Genomic DNA, 15,596 nt, shown 5'->3' with positions numbered 1-15,596 from the left:
TCAAACTTCCTGAGAGGCCCCCAGCCCGCCTTGCACCACAACCCTGGCTTCTCAGCTCCTCAGAGACACCCAACTCTGTGTCCTCTGCGAATCTGCAAGCTCCGTGCGACAGGAGCTGGCCATGTGGGCCCCCACGGTGCCTGAATGATGCTCAGCACGTGTAGGCATTCAATGGACATTTCTGAGTGGCTAAGTGAGCAATCCAGTCACACAATCGATGTGACCGGAGGGAGAAATCGTAGGTACCCGTGAGGAGCAGGGGAGGAGGCAGGCATGGCTGGACTGAAGGTGGCGGGGCAGGAGAGAGGCTGAAGGGGGTTCAGGTCAGGCTCTGAGGCCTTGGATGCCAGGCTTCAGGTCTGGGCCTGACTCTGTCACCTGCAGCTGGGGCTGGGGCGTCTTGCTGAGGAAGGAGCATGAATGATTCAGGAGGAGGCCTTTGGCAGCCACCAGAGGATGGATTGAAGCATGAGAAACCTGGAAGCTGGGAGACAGGTTGGGACGCTTTGGAAATACGCCGGGCCTGGCTAAGGGCTGGGCAGGGCCCGTGAGGATGGACGGTGCGGAGGCCTGGTGGAGTGGGGAAGGAGTCAAGCCCGGGAAGATGGGGGCTCAGGGTCCCAGGGTCTCTGCACGGGTCCCACACCCTGACCTCTAGGAGGGCAGAGGAGTGGCAGCGTCTGGATAGGGGCAGATGATCAGACCGGGAGCAAGGACAGTGGCCGTGCCAGTGTGGCCTGGGGGCTCAACAGCCTGGCTCACTCTCCCCCTCTGTCTCTTACTAGCCTGCTGAGCATGGCTAATCACTTCCGATCTCTGCACCTCAGTTTCCTGATCTGTTCCATGGGAATAACAGCGCCCTAGCTGGGATGATTCCCTAAGATAATGCAGGCAGAGGCCACAGCACAATGCCCTATGGGAGCACTTAGTCCTCTGGAAAATGGTAACAACTCCTTTGTAGCTAACATTATTGTAAGAGAATAATATGTTAGTTACACAAACCGGGACCTGGAAGGACTCACGCTTAAAGATTTAGGCACAAGAGCTCAGCTGCAGAACGGGGGTCCCAAGAGACTGCGAACACCTGTGTCTGGGGTCTCAGGGAGGTCACTGAAGCCTGCCCCTCGGGCCAGCGTGGCTGAAAGACTGGGGTGCAGAAGCCCGCTGGTGGTGAACTGGACTCAGCGGTGGAGGTAATGATGCCTTCCGATTCAATGTCTCCCTGCTCCTTGGCTACGCCTCCGAGAAAGCATGCGATGGAGGCAGCAGGTGAAGCCATTACCCAGAGCACGGAATTGGGGCTGGCTTGAACATGCTTGCCACCCGGTGTCCCTGTCCGCAGGCGGAGCAGTGACACAGCCGCGCCCAGTGACCGAAGCGGCAGGTTCTGTTGGCAGGAGATGTTTCTAAGGCTCGCTTCTGAGTGGAACAGCTCCCACACTTCTGCAGAGCATCTCCGCTCCGCCCTGGTTTCTGCAACACCGGGCTCACCTCGCAGTGGGTCCCGAATCAGCATCACGTTGCATCTGTATGACACCGGGGCTTGGGGAGGGAGGGGACAGCTGTGACTCAGGTGAGTCAAGAGCAAGCGTGGGCCTGCTGCTCCTAAGCAGGGTGCTGGGCCGTTCGTGAACTCCTCTGAACTTCCTTTTGTGCATCTAAACAAGATGAAGATGCTGCTTGTCAAGTTTGAAAGTTCAGTCAAGGTGAGCTCGTTATGAAAATTCATGAAAAACCTGTCACATCGATGACTGCATTGCACCCTCACGGTAAAGCTGCAGTAGGTATGAGGCAGTCATCATTATCCGTGTTTTCAGAGGAAACAAGAGTTTCAGAGGGTTATGGATGGCACATAAGCCCAGGTCTTTCCATCTCGAAGCTGGAGCACAGTTCCCCAGGCTAGGGGGCCCCAAAGAGGCCCTCTGGCTGCTTAAGGTTCAGACGGTGTGAGGTAGGTGAGAGGTGGTGTCCCCCCAGACAGTGGCCTGAGGAGCGTTTATAAAGCTGGGCCTAGGAGGGCGGAGGCCATGCCCCCTGCCCGCAGCTTCTAAGGGAGGCCGCCGCACTCGCGTCCCTCAGGAGCAAAGGAGCAAAGCAGCTCACCCTGGGTGAATAGTGGAAACTTCTCAGGGGGGGAGTCTGCTTCCCTCCAGGCCACAGCATTAAGCTCCAAGAAAGGAGGTGGAAAGGGGGTGTGCCCAGAGCTGCCTAGGAGGTGTCTGGAAAGTTCTACAAAGGCATTGCTCTTCAATAGTGGCCAGCTCCGGAGCTGGATGGCCTAGATTCGAATCCTTTCTCCCGGTTTACCAGCCCTGTAGCCTTGACACGTCATTCAATCTCTCACATCAGTTTTTCCATGTGGAACAAAAGATCCTCCCTCTAGGGGACAGCCCTTGGTACAGCTGCTGGCGCACTAAACAAATGTGTGAGCTACTGTTAGGAACATCGTTACCATCAACTCCGGCAGCCTCTCCTCCTCTTCATCTGCTACTTCTCCACAGCTTAGAGCCAGACCCAGCCAGGAACAAACAGGCACAAGGGTGAGTATGGAGAAGGGGCAAATCCAACAAAAGAGTCAGGCCAGCTTCGCTCCAAAGCTCTGTAATCCGCCCTCTCCCCGACCCTGCAGAGCCTCTCCTTTCATCAGTGTGACCCATGGAAAGCTGGCCAGATGAAGGGACAAGCCGGGTCAAGCCCTCACCCTCTGACTGACATTGCCAGGTGCCATCTTGGAAACGATGGCCATTAAGAAGCTGGCCCCGCTCTCCTGGATGTGTACCACAGGGCAGGGGCACGGTGGGTGGCACAAACCCATGGCTGCTCTGCCAGCCCCTCAAAGCCGTGTCCCCTCTACACAATGCCAGAGAAGCAGGGACTCTGTCAGCACGGGGGCCAAAGGCACAGGTCAGGACCAAAGCGTGGGTGCCCGTAGGAGCTGTCCACTCTTCCTCTCACCATCCTGGCGTCAGGAAGACTTGGCTAATGGCCTTGGTGCTGGAAACTACGTCCTCATCTTGGGCTTTCTCCATTACCACCAACTCCGCTCTGCTTGGATGGCTGCCCTGGGGAATTGGTTTAGCACAAAACAAATAGAAATGCATTTTGTACCGGATCATTGGCAACAAGGATGGATTCTAACTGCCCTCTGGCCTGTTAAACTGGAACCAAGACCAAGCGTCATTCTACGGAAACATGAAGGTCAGCTCACCCAGACACACAGACTCTACGTTAGAAGGTATGGGACTGAGGAATAACCGCCTAGCTGTATGGATGGGACAAGCTCAGAGACACTTGCCCAGGGTTACACAGCAAGGTGAGGGCGATGACCGGAAGCCAGGTCTCTGAACCCTCCCCACCCGGGTCCCCAGCTGGGTGTGTGGCATAGCCACAATTCTTGGATGTCTGCCAGGGCTTTAGGCTTAATGAGGTAGAAGCTGGCTTACCCTGAATTCTAATGATTAGAAATGCCCTTTCGGGGATTCTCAGATACCATGATAATCACTATTCATAATAAGGACAACAGAGCTTTGGAAGATTTTAATGTAACTTTCTAATGCTTGAACAGTCAATTATTTTTAGCTGAGTTTGGGAGTGGCCAGACGCTCTGTATAAAGTAAATATTCTCGAATATTAATATATATAAAATCAGCCAAACAACTGATTCGTGCCGTCTCTCAGTGAGCCCAGATGGTTGACCACACAGAATATCCTATTTCTCCAAGAGCTGGATACCAGTTCTTGGAACTACTTAAAAAACCAGAAGTCTGAGACCTAAGAGTACTCAGCGTGGCTGCACGGTTGGGATGTCAGCACGGGACACAGGCTTCCTGCTGACAGGTGGTCTGTTTGGGGGTCATGGGGTAGACCATGGACCAGGCAATGGAGAACTGGGCTTCCAGGCAAAGGGCTTGGCCAGTTGAGAGAGAAGGGAGGAGGGTGTGAGTGTGCCTGGGGTGAGGGTGTGTCAGGGTTGCCTTGTTTACCAATGATGATTCTGAATGGAGCAGCTAAGGGTGGCATTTCTTCAGGACATTAGAATTACCATTCATTCCTGCAACGTGTCCCTTGATAAGTACAGCTCTACAAGTGAGATTTCAGTCAGACTCTATCAATCACCCATGTCCACCCTTCCCAAGCATTTGAGAGCAGCATCTCACTTCATTTATTCTTCCTAATGCCCCAATGAGGTTGATATGATTGTTCCCATTTCTCAGAAGAGGAAACTGAGGCACAGAGAGATTAGAGCGTGCCAAAGGCCAGAGAGCATGCAAGTGGCAGAGCCAGACTCTGAATTCAGGCTTACCTGACACACTAACCTTCCTCTTAGACCAGGTTTCTTTAGATGTGGTCCATGGTCATCTGAATCAGAACTACTAGGGGTGATTGTCAAGATCAAAGACCCCTGAGTCCCACCTCAGAGAATAGGAGCCTCTGGGGTTGGGATATGGGAATGTGCCTTTTTAACCAGTACCCCGGGGGGTTCCAATGGTCTCAAAGTTTGAAGAACAATGTCCTAAATAAAGGAGCAAAGTTAATGCCCACAGATAGGATGCCCTCTCTAGGCATTTCAGGTCAAGATGCCAGGGATGGGCTTCCTCCTGGAAGCTCAGCTGATTGCAATCTGAGAGACACACCTCTTCTCCAGGTGACTGACAGCAGGTCTGATCCCACCCTGCGAGGTGACCCTCCCCCTCCTCACAGAGGGCAGCCTTGTCCCCAGGGTAGGTCCTCCGTGCTGGTTCAGTACAGTGACCAGAGCGTCTTCTGCCATGCAGATACACTGGGTCATCCCTCACTGCTGCGACATTCAGTTATCCAGGCTGCCCCAGACCCCACCAGCAAGAACGAGGGAGAGGGGTCACCTCACCCTGTGTACGTGATGACGAACAAGACAGCTCGGAAACAGACTTCTAAACACTGGCGCAGGAAACCTGCACCCACAGGCCAGGCCGCGGCAGCATCTCACCCTGGGCTTCAGCCACTGTGTACAGATCAGGGCCAACGTGGTTACAAAACCCCGGTACTGTCTGCAAGCCCCAGGCCTGTGATTATTTCAGGCTCTTCCAACAAGAAACAAGCCCTTTGCGAGATAAGTTAAGACAGCTGCCAGGCCCTCATAGCATGATCCCTCTAGCTCTGGGGGTGGTACCATCTTGACGGGAAACGATCTTTGGCCTGGGGTGGAGCTGCCCCAAAACAAGACAATGAGAAAGAGGGGGAGGAAGCCCTGGGCAAGGAGCCCACACTGGTGACAGCTGTGTCACACTGCTGTCCCTGAAGCTGGTGACCCCATCCAGCTGCACGACCTCAGGCTCTTGGCCCCCCTCTGCTGTCCCTTGAGCACCTGTGCCTGTGATCCCATCCCTGTGACCTCAGCTGAGAGCACCTGGGCCAGGGAGGCCACCAGAGGGAAGGCGCCCACATGGTGACTGCTGATGCCAACCTGCCCCTCAGATTCTCCCTCTGGGAGTTTGAATTTTAAATAACAGAGGAGTTGGGAATTTGTGGGGGGAGAAGACTCTAGAAAAGAGAGTAGCCAAGTCTCATGAGTTAACAGAAATCATGAATAGACTTCTGAAGGGCAATGAGGAACATGGGTCGCTAGAGCCACCCTGATGTCTTAGTTCCCACAGTAGCACATCCAGGTGTGGGTCTCGGGTGCCGTGAGGTCAGCTCTCCCCCGTCGGGGGTCTCTGCATGATGCCTGTCTCCTCAGGACCCCAGCAACTCTCCATCTGAAGCTTAGAGAGCTTATTGGGTTGCACCCTCAGGGGGTGCACTTTCCAGCTCCATTTCCTGTTGCAGTGGCAGCTGGTGGACTTGGGCTCCAGAAAGAGGAAAGGAACAGTATTGACACCAAGGCACTGAGGTGCGACAGGCACTTTCCCACATCGCGTGGGTTGTTTTCTGTAACCCTCACAGTCTCTCTGAGAGACAGGGAGGGTGTCCCTATTTACGGATGAACAACGTGAGGCCCAGCAGAATGAACAACACAGTCTCTTAGACCCTTGGACCCATGCTGTCTGCACACTCAGCCCCGCTCATGACATGCCGACCAGCATGCGTGGCCCTGTTTCTCTGCTGCAGTCTCTACACTTAACACCAAAGCCCAAACCAAACAAACATAGGTATCTTTCCTGAAGGCCCTTGAGGCCACCTGACAGATGGCCCCTGCGTCATTTCTGAGGGCAGGCGGGCTTCCCTGCAGGAGAGCGCTCTGCCCCAGGCCCCTTGCTGCTCAAGCAGAGAACCCGGCTCCTGTCTCTGCCAAGGGCAGCACGTCTGGCTGGAGGGGACCCTGGACATCCCTCCTCCTTTGTCAGGAGAGGAACCTGAGTCCCAGGGAGGGGAAGTCTCTTGGACTGTCTCTGACATTTTTGGAAAAATTCCCGTTTGCCACACAAACGCATGGTACCTCCATTAGCTCATTGAATCCTTGCAACATCCAGAGGCTAGAGGTCCTCTTATTATCACCGTCTTGTTATCTTGAGATAAGGAAGCTGAGGCTTAGCAAGGTCAAATAGCTCTCCCAGAGAGACAGGCAGAGCTTGAACCCAGCAAGTCTGATCCGGGAGCCCATCCTTCCAACCATCAGATGAGTCCTGCCCCTCGGCCTGCCACATCTGTCCTGCTGCAGAGAAGTCGGCTCAAGTGACCCTCGTGAGACATGTGGTGCTGTCCTTTGAGCCCCGCACGTTCCTTTACACTTGAGAAGCTTCAGTTGTTGAGACTCAAGTATCTGATGCTTGGTCACTATGCAGTCAAAGAGGGAAGGAGCGTTTTATTTGGAAAGAAAGACTAACATAGGAAATGCCTATGTGGAAGGTTTGCAAGTGAAGGTGACAGAAAATCAGGATTGATTATCCTTAAATTGTCAGATTTGACACTCTTTGGTCAACATGACAGTCCTACTTTTTGTCTCTGACAGTATTTGAGTTGGAAAAAAGTTATTTAATTATATCAGATGCTCTGGTTGCTAAGTATCAGAAAAATAGTTAAATTGGCTAAAACACAGGGAGTCCTGGGCTTCTGGAAGAGAAGAGCTCGGTGGCAGTGTGGTCTTCTGGCTTGTCTGTCCTTGAGTCTTTGGCTCTGCTCTTGCTGGAGTGTAGACTTCATTCATCACACATCAGCTTCTCTCCTGGCAGCAAAGTAACGTCAATCATCCCAGGACTCACATCTACACATCATCCTGTCCAGAAAGAAACGCACATCTGTGGCTTCCCTTCCTCCAGCCACTGAACGTGAGCTTGAGATAACTTCTCATCCCTGACTGGTCATGGTCAAGGGCAAGGGGTGGAATTACACTGATGGGCTTAGGCCCATCATGAGGACACTGGGGTGTCCACATCAGTTCTACCCAAGCAACATGGCAGCTCCCCAATTGCGGAAGGAGAAATGGATGCTGGGTACCAGCCTAGAATGTCCACTCCGTACATTTTCCCATTATCTCTTCACTTTGAAGCAAGGAACATCAATGACTTTATGCCATCCCCAGTGTTAGATTCTAGCCTTTCCCCATGATTGGCTAACTTCATTTGCTATAATTCCCAATATCTACCAACTAAAAAGCAATTATTATTACTTATTCCCCATTTCATAGACTAAAAAAACAAGGGCACCTGGCAATCATGTTTTATAAATCTTGACAGATAAGTAAAATTATACTCTTCTACTGAAAATCACAAAGCTTTAAACTTCCACTCTTCCTTGCAAATGAGATGACAAATATTACTGGTGTGGTCTTTCAACCAGATACTCTCCATTCCCCTGACATGACCTGGGCTTGGCCCAGGGGTCCTGGACAATACCAGCAGGGCCCCCCTGGCCATCAGCAGGCCCATGAGGCAGCCAGGGGCAGGGAAGCCCACAGCCCAGCTGCAGCCATCCTCCCCAAACCAAGAAAATGGCCCTTTGACCCCTCTGGGTTCCTTCAGGTTCTATAATTTTCTAGTGTAGAATCTGCCTTACACATCGTATGATTTAGGCAAGGAAACTAGTGATAATAAATTTGATCTCATAATCCAGTGGGACCCCCTCCTCTGAACCCCACAGGAAAAGAGTAGTACAGTGGTTCTCATACTTTTTGGTCTCAAGAGTCTTTCACAGGACCCTGCAGGACCCACCTGAAGACACGGAGGAACTTTTGTCTATGTGAGTTAAGTCTATCGGGATTGACTGTATTAGAAACTCAAACTGAGAAAGTTTTAAAACACAGAACATTCCAGTAGCCTGAATGATGTCATCCCATGTCATGCAGCCTCTGGAAGCTTCGCAGGGTACTCGTGAGGGGATGAGAATTCAAACGGCAAATGATGACTTAGTATCATCTTCCACATAGTTTTGATGGCAGACTCACTGGAATAGAACATAGATTTTGAGAAAGTGGGTTTTTGAATCAGCCTGCCTGGGTTCAAACTCTGGCTTCACCATTTAACCTTTCTATACCTCAATTTCTGTGTGAGTTAATTTTTCCATGCCTGTTTCTTCGGCTCGAAAATGGGGCTGATAATATGACCTGCCTCACGGGGCTGCTGGGAGATTCAATGATATAAATACCTATAAAGCACTTAGAACAGGCCAGGATAGTAAACGTTAATAATAAATATTAGCTACCACTGGCCGAAAATATTAGCTTTTATTACTCACTCACTATTGTTGGTGTAGACTGCTGTGCCTTCCCCGTGGGGCTTTGCCCCTCTGCCTGGTTTAAGATACTGGTGTCGGGTCTCTAAGCACCCCGTGCGGCTATAGCCTCCTGGGGGCCAGTCTGCTCGGATTCTGCCTTTGATCCCCGGCACTGGGTCTCACGACGTGGAGGAGGCCACACGGGCCGAAGAACTCAACAGCTGTTTCTGCCTCAAAGGACCGCATAGAGGGGTCAGAGCTAGCAGACAGGGCTCCTAGCTCACCGTGTTGAAGGCAACACCACAAAGCCACAACTCACTCTTTCGCTGTGGTCCAGGAGAGAATGAACTCAGAACACTGCACGTCCTAGATCTGCAATTCTAGAAGTTCAAAACCAATCATCGCGTGCATAAAGGCACTTAGGAAAGTGTGTGGGACAGTCTCCATCTGCCCATCCAGACCCTCCCGCCACCCTTCTAACTCCCGGCTCTGCGTCTCGGGGAGGATGCCTTCCGGTGACTGCACCCACCTGCCTTCTGGTTGAGTCGGGACACAGGGAGGCCCAGGCAGGAGGGCAGAGGGCAGGAGGAACCAGCAGTCAGGCGGCTTTCCCCTGGCTCTTTCGGTGCTGGGAGCAGACTGTTGTTCGGCCAGAGGCTACAGCTCCTGTCAGGTGGCCCTCTCTGAGCTGCAGTGAGGCGCCCCAGGTTCTGGGAACCTCCCTCTTCTCATCTCTTCAGGCGTAGCGTGGAAATGGCTCGCTGCTAGTGCCCATCCCTTGTTAAGATTTCCCTGGACCTTGCCCATGACTAGATAAATGGTCCCTTCATCAAGCTCTTCTGAGTAGCCATGACTGAGTGTGCCATCTCTTTCCTCTGGGACCCAGACTGAAGCAGGGACAGAATACGTGTGTGTGTGTGTGTGTGTGTGTGTGTGTGTGTGTGTGTATTCATACACACACTAGTGTGGAAGGATAAGCACCAAAGTATTTACAAAATTGTTGCTGTGGGATCAGGGATGAGTAATGACTTCCTTCTTCCTTTTGCTTCCCTGCACTTTCTGATTTTTATACAATGCAACTTGTGTTATTTATGTTAAAAAATTGTGTCTGAAATGAAGATTCACAGGTTTATGAAATCCAGTTGTTTCTATGTAGGAGGATGGGGCTTGGGGGAGCCTAGAAGCCCTCGGATCCAGATCCTTCAGGGGCAGACCTGGGCCCTGATCCACTTTGATGGAAAGAAACTAAAGACACTGGCCATTACCCCCTAGATCAGATGTTGTGAGGATTAATGAGGTAAACCCGTCTGCAGCTTGGAATTCTTTTTTTTTTTTTTTTGCAGTACGCGGGCCTCTCATTGCTGTGGCCTCTCCCGTTGCGGAGCACAGGCTCCGGACACGCAGGCTCAGCGGCCATGGCTCACAGGCCCAGCCGCTCCGCGGCATGTGGGATCTTCCCGGACCAGGGCACAAACCCGTGTCCCCTGCATCGGTAGGCGGACTCTCAACCACTGCGCCACCAGGGAAGCCCTGGAATTCTTAAGGTGATTAAAAAGAAAATAAGAGGCCCATTATCATTTCTTGGCTTTGGAAGGGCCCTTTAACCTGGGCTGCCTCAAATCTTGCTGCCATCCTGACGGGGTTATGACCGGGCCAGATGAAGAGTAGAAGCAAAAGGGCAGGGCTGCCATGAGGCAGGAGGATGGCTCAGCCCGGTGGTCTTCAAGCTTCAGCATACCTAGAACCACCTGAGGATGTGCTAAATGCAGATTCTAAGGCACCTACCCAGTAGGGCCAAGATGGGGCCCGGGGATCTGGATTTTATAGTTGGCTCTCCTCCACTCCACACACATACACATTATGAGGAAAAGAGGTGCCTCGGCCCATGAGTTTGTGGCACAGGTCCTGCCTCCTCTGGTCTCTCATTCCTAAGACTCAGTGAGCAGGGGAAGGGAGAAGGGGAAGAGAAGGAGGAGAGCTGGGTAGTGGTAAAGGGCAGTCAGGCCCAAACCAACCTGGTCATCACCAGGAGGAAACCCACAAGCGGGAGGTTGAATCGCCTGGGCGATTAGTGGTCCGGAAACCACGGGGACCCACTGGAGACTTTGACTGACGCCGTGTTCTTTTCCATTTCTTCTCTGATTACATTGATCCTGTACTTTTGCTGATGTTGTGACAGTCTAATTATAGACTTCTCGGCTGCTGAGCAAACAGTCGTCCCCTCTCGGTAAATCCGCCTGTTACACAAGCACCAGCTCTGGGACACTGTCAGTATACGCGGCCAACCCCCTGATGTGCTGGGCAGCCGCGCCACATACCCTTCAGCTCCTTCATGACACTATTGGAGCTGGAGGTGCTGGAGGTAAGCCAGGCTGGGTCCTTTTTTTTCCTTTGTTAACAGATGGGGAAACTGAGGCCCAGAGCAGTGGTTAAAGTAACGCAGAGCTAGGAATGAAACCTGAGACTTGGGGAAGGGTGGGTGATGTGTTCAAGGCGCTTTCCTTCCTTCCTCCCTCCCTCCCTCCCTCCCACTTTCCTTCCTTTTTTTTTCTTTTTTAAAAATTTTTTTGGTTGCATTGGGTCTTTGTTGCTGTGTGCGGGCTTTCTCTAGTTGCGGCGAGCGGGGGCTACTCTTCATTGCAGTGTGCGGGCTTCTCATTGCGGTGGCTTCTCTTGTGGTGGAGCACGGGCCATAGAGCACGTGGGCTTCAGTAGTTGCGGCTCACGGGCTCTAAAGCACAGGCTCAGTAGTTGTGGTGCACAGGCCCTAGAGCATGGGCTTCAGCAGTTGCGGCGCATGGGCTCAGTTGTTGTAGCACACGGGCTCTAGGGTGCGTGGACTTCAGTAGTTGTGGCATGTGGGCTCTAGAGCACAGGCTCAGTAGTTGTGGCACACGGGCTTAGTTGCTCCGCAGGCATGTGAGATCTTCCGGGACCAGGGATTAAACCCGTGTCCCCTGCATTGGCAGGTGGATTCTTAACCACTGCGCCACCAGGGAAGTCCCCTTCCTTCCTTCCTTTTACCAAACATCATTCACTCAGTGTCTATTTGAAGAATTTTGAAGAGGAAAAGTATCACCTGGCCAAACAGCAGAGTGTACAGGCAAGGTGAGGCTAGCTGGCTGGCCTCCATCCTCAAAGCTTCTCAAGAATCCATTTCCTGGTTCTCCAACTTGTAAGCTTCAGAAACTTGTCTGGATCTGTGTCCCAGGGCTAGATGGATCAAAGAATGCTTATTCATTCAATCAATGCTCACAAGAGATGGATGTAAAGACTGGAAGGAAGAGGCACATGTTCTGGCCATCCAGCAGCTGAATTTGGAGAATTCCCTTCCTTAAGAGGCAGAGCCCACTTTGCAGAGTTAAAACTCTGAGTTAAATCACATAACCTGATTTTTGAGCCTTCTTTGCAACCAGGGCTTGGGCACATGATCTGGGCTCTGCTGATCAGATGTTCCAACCCAGATTTTGGATCGGAAGCTAGTGATGGGACACAAAAATTCTACCTACCAATGGGTGGCGGCAGTGGTGGGAGTGGCAATTACATCATTTCCAGAGGCGGCAGCAGCAACGTGCATTGCCTATATCTGTGGTGATGGCATCTTCCCTGGACCAGTTCTACAGTACGATTTTTAAGCCTTGTTCCTGGTAGCACATCCAACTGGTCAAGTTCTCTAGTCATCCTGCTGATTCCGTGGGCTCCCCGTACACGGGCCTCTCACTGTTGTGGCCTCTCCCGTTGCGGAGCACAGGCTCCGGAAGCGCAGGCTCAGCGGCCATGGCTCACGGGCCCAGCCGCTCCGCGGCATGTGGGATCCTCCCAGACCGGGGCACGAACCCGTGTCCCCTGCATCGGCAGGCGGACTCTCAACCACTGCGCCACCAGGGAAGCCCCAGAGTCATTTTTGATTGCTTGCACCTGAAAATCTAGGCTAATATGTGGCCTGGAAGACAATGTTTGAGGTCCCCTGGGAGGTGAGGCAGACATTCCTAGCAGGGAGGCATCCTCTTCCTCTGGTAATCTGTGTGGAAATGGCGGGAGTCTCTTCGCCAACAGGCACAGACTCCTGTGCTGCGAGTTTCAGGCGTTATGGTGGCTGGCGAGACAGACATCTGGGACCTAAATGTAAGGCAGGTTCAGAATGGACCCAGTGATTGGTCACGAGATATGAAACGATCAGTTGACAATTTACACTTTCATGGAATTCCTTTTCCCTGAAGGGAGATTTGAAAACTTTAATCCTCAGATAAGAGATCCAGAGCCCCAGAAGTGAAGGCAGCCATAGCAAGGTGTTGAGAATTTACCCTCCTCTGCTCTCATCCGACTTGCTTGCCAAGCTCTTCAAACAGAAAGAGAGAAAAGGGCCCAAGCTTGGCAGAGATAAATCCTGTGAACAGGGCAACTGTTCTCACATGCATTCACTACCTCATTTGATCAGCACACACCTCCACGAAGCAGGGAGGCCAGTTATCGTCGATTAGGGAGCTGAGACTCAGAGGGGCTAAGCCATTTGACAGGGATACCAGCCATCTGACTAAACCCTACATCCTTTCTCAAGTGACACTGTTAGGGTGGTGGGCAGGAAGGGTGTCTAGAGATACTACCTCAGAGGGGTGAGGTCAGCCCTGCTCATCTTTGGCATCCTCATTTCTCTGGCAGTGCCACCATCACCCCCTTCCCCTTTCTGGTCCCCCATCTTGCTTCATGCTGCCTCCGTGCCCCAGGTCTTCCACTGCCATGTCGTGCTTGAGCCTGCTGTCATAGCTGTGCCCAAAGATGCAGCCCTCTACCTCCTCCCATAAAACTCACACCTTCTTACTCCAAACCTAGCTCTCATTCTGCAACACCCAAGAAAAATATTGGTCTAAAGAAGCTGAAAAGAGACAGGGATTTACTGGCGAGAGTTCTAGGTGGGAAGTGGAAAGCTGAGTCATGCCTTGGCCCCCCCACCGAGACCTGTGAGGATGTAGAAAATGCCACTGTTCTAAAACAGGTCTGCCAGTGCTGTGGTGCTCCTTAGTTTCTCGATCTGTGTGCTAGTGACAAGTTTGTTCAGTTTGTGAAAATTTATTGAGCTGTGCTCTGATGATCTGTGTACTTCTCTATATGTCAATAAACATCAATAAAAACTTAAAAATCATTTTAAGACAAGATATTTAGATAAGGGCATTTTAATAAATGCTTACCAAGGTGATCCACCTTGGGATAAAGTAATACAAATACTTAAGACTTAAGAAAACTGATAAATGAGGATAACTGGGCACTATACAAAAGGTATTTCTAGCCTTGAAAATGAGGATTAACGATAGAATTTCCTAAGTATTTAAATTAAATCCTACTGAGACATAAAACTTCTTCAGTGTCATGGTGACAGTTGAGTCATGCCTGCATTTTAAAGACTATTTACTCCCTCTTCATTCCTTTTCTCAGCTTTCCTAGGTACAGATCAGTGAATTAAAGCAAAGGTCTTTAAATCATTTTGAATGGGCAAGGAGGCTCCAGTAATCTCGGAAAGACGGTTTCAATATCTGGTCCATGTCCCATGGGCAGTACCTGATGACTTCTCGAGGCTCCTTCCAGTTCCAGGAGGCCACATGGGGTAGAAAGAACTGTGTACTTTAAAAAACAAACAAAACAAACAAACAAAAAAATGGGAATAAAATTCTATAAAAGTCAAGTAATGCCCCAGGAATAAAAAGGGGCTCAAAGAAAAATATATACACACATATGAATAAGGAATTTCTCTTCTGGCTCTTGGCTCTCCCCTCCCCCCTACCACAAAATTGCCTAAGGGTCAGGACGCTGAACAAAATGTGACCTAAGCAAAGATGGGACTAAATCAGGCTAGATCAAATTCTAGGTAAGAATTTCTGACCCGTGTTCTACCCTGAGGCTGCTTGCGCTAATGGTATCCATGACACACTGAAAAAGTAGAAATGGTCCTAGGGCCAATGTAATGTGATAATTTGTATTTGTCTTATTGTGATCATGTACCTTGGATTTTTCTGGACAATCTGGATTTTAAGTAACTGGTCACTTTGTTTTCTTAATCGAATTTTTCATTTAATAAATATCCATTCATTCATTCAACAAAACTACTTGCCAATGGTGCTGAGCTAATTGGATATCTGTATGGGAAAAAATAAATCTTGACCCCAGACTGCACAAAAAATTAATTTGAGATGAATCATAGACCTAAATGTGCAAGTTAAGGCAACCAAGTTCCTAGAAGGAAATGAAGGAGAGGACCTCTATGGCCTTAGGCTGGGCAAAGATTTCTTAAACAGGACATTAAAAGCACTAGTCATAAAAGATAAGATTAATAAATCAGATGTCATTAAAATTAAGAATTTCTGTTTATCAAAAGATAACATCAAGAGAATGAAAAGAAAGCCACAGACTGGGAGAAGGTATTTGTAATACGTATATTGGACAAAGGGCTCATCCATGATGGGTAAAGAATTCTCACAGATCATTAAGACAGAAAACCCCCGAGAAATAGGCAAAAGACTTGAACAGGTATTTCACTAAAAGGGTATCAAAATGGCCAAAAAGCATATGAAAAGCTGCTCAACATCATTATCAGAGAAATGTAAATATAAATCACAGTGAAATATACAACCCCGTTTTTAAATTGAAAAGACTGACAGTATCAACCCTGGCAAACATGTGAAGCAACCAGAAATCTCATGTCACTGGAATATAAATTGTTATGCCACTTTGGAAAAATGTTTCGCAGTATACTTAAAGCTTAATATGTGTGTACTCTATGAGCCAGCGATTCCAATCCTTGGGTATAAACCCAACATAAATGGATGTATTTCCACCAAAAGACATATATAAGAATGTCTGTAGGTCAGGGGGTAAAAAGGTTCAGAATAAGTTCTGGGGATCTAATGTACAGCATGGTGACTATAGTTAATAATACTGTATTATATACTTGAGATTTGATCTTAGTCATTCTCACC

Source organism: Tursiops truncatus, chromosome 1 (assembly GCF_011762595.2).
Source record: "Tursiops truncatus isolate mTurTru1 chromosome 1, mTurTru1.mat.Y, whole genome shotgun sequence".
NCBI lineage: Eukaryota > Metazoa > Chordata > Mammalia > Artiodactyla > Delphinidae > Tursiops > Tursiops truncatus.
This window is presented reverse-complemented; position numbering follows the sequence as displayed.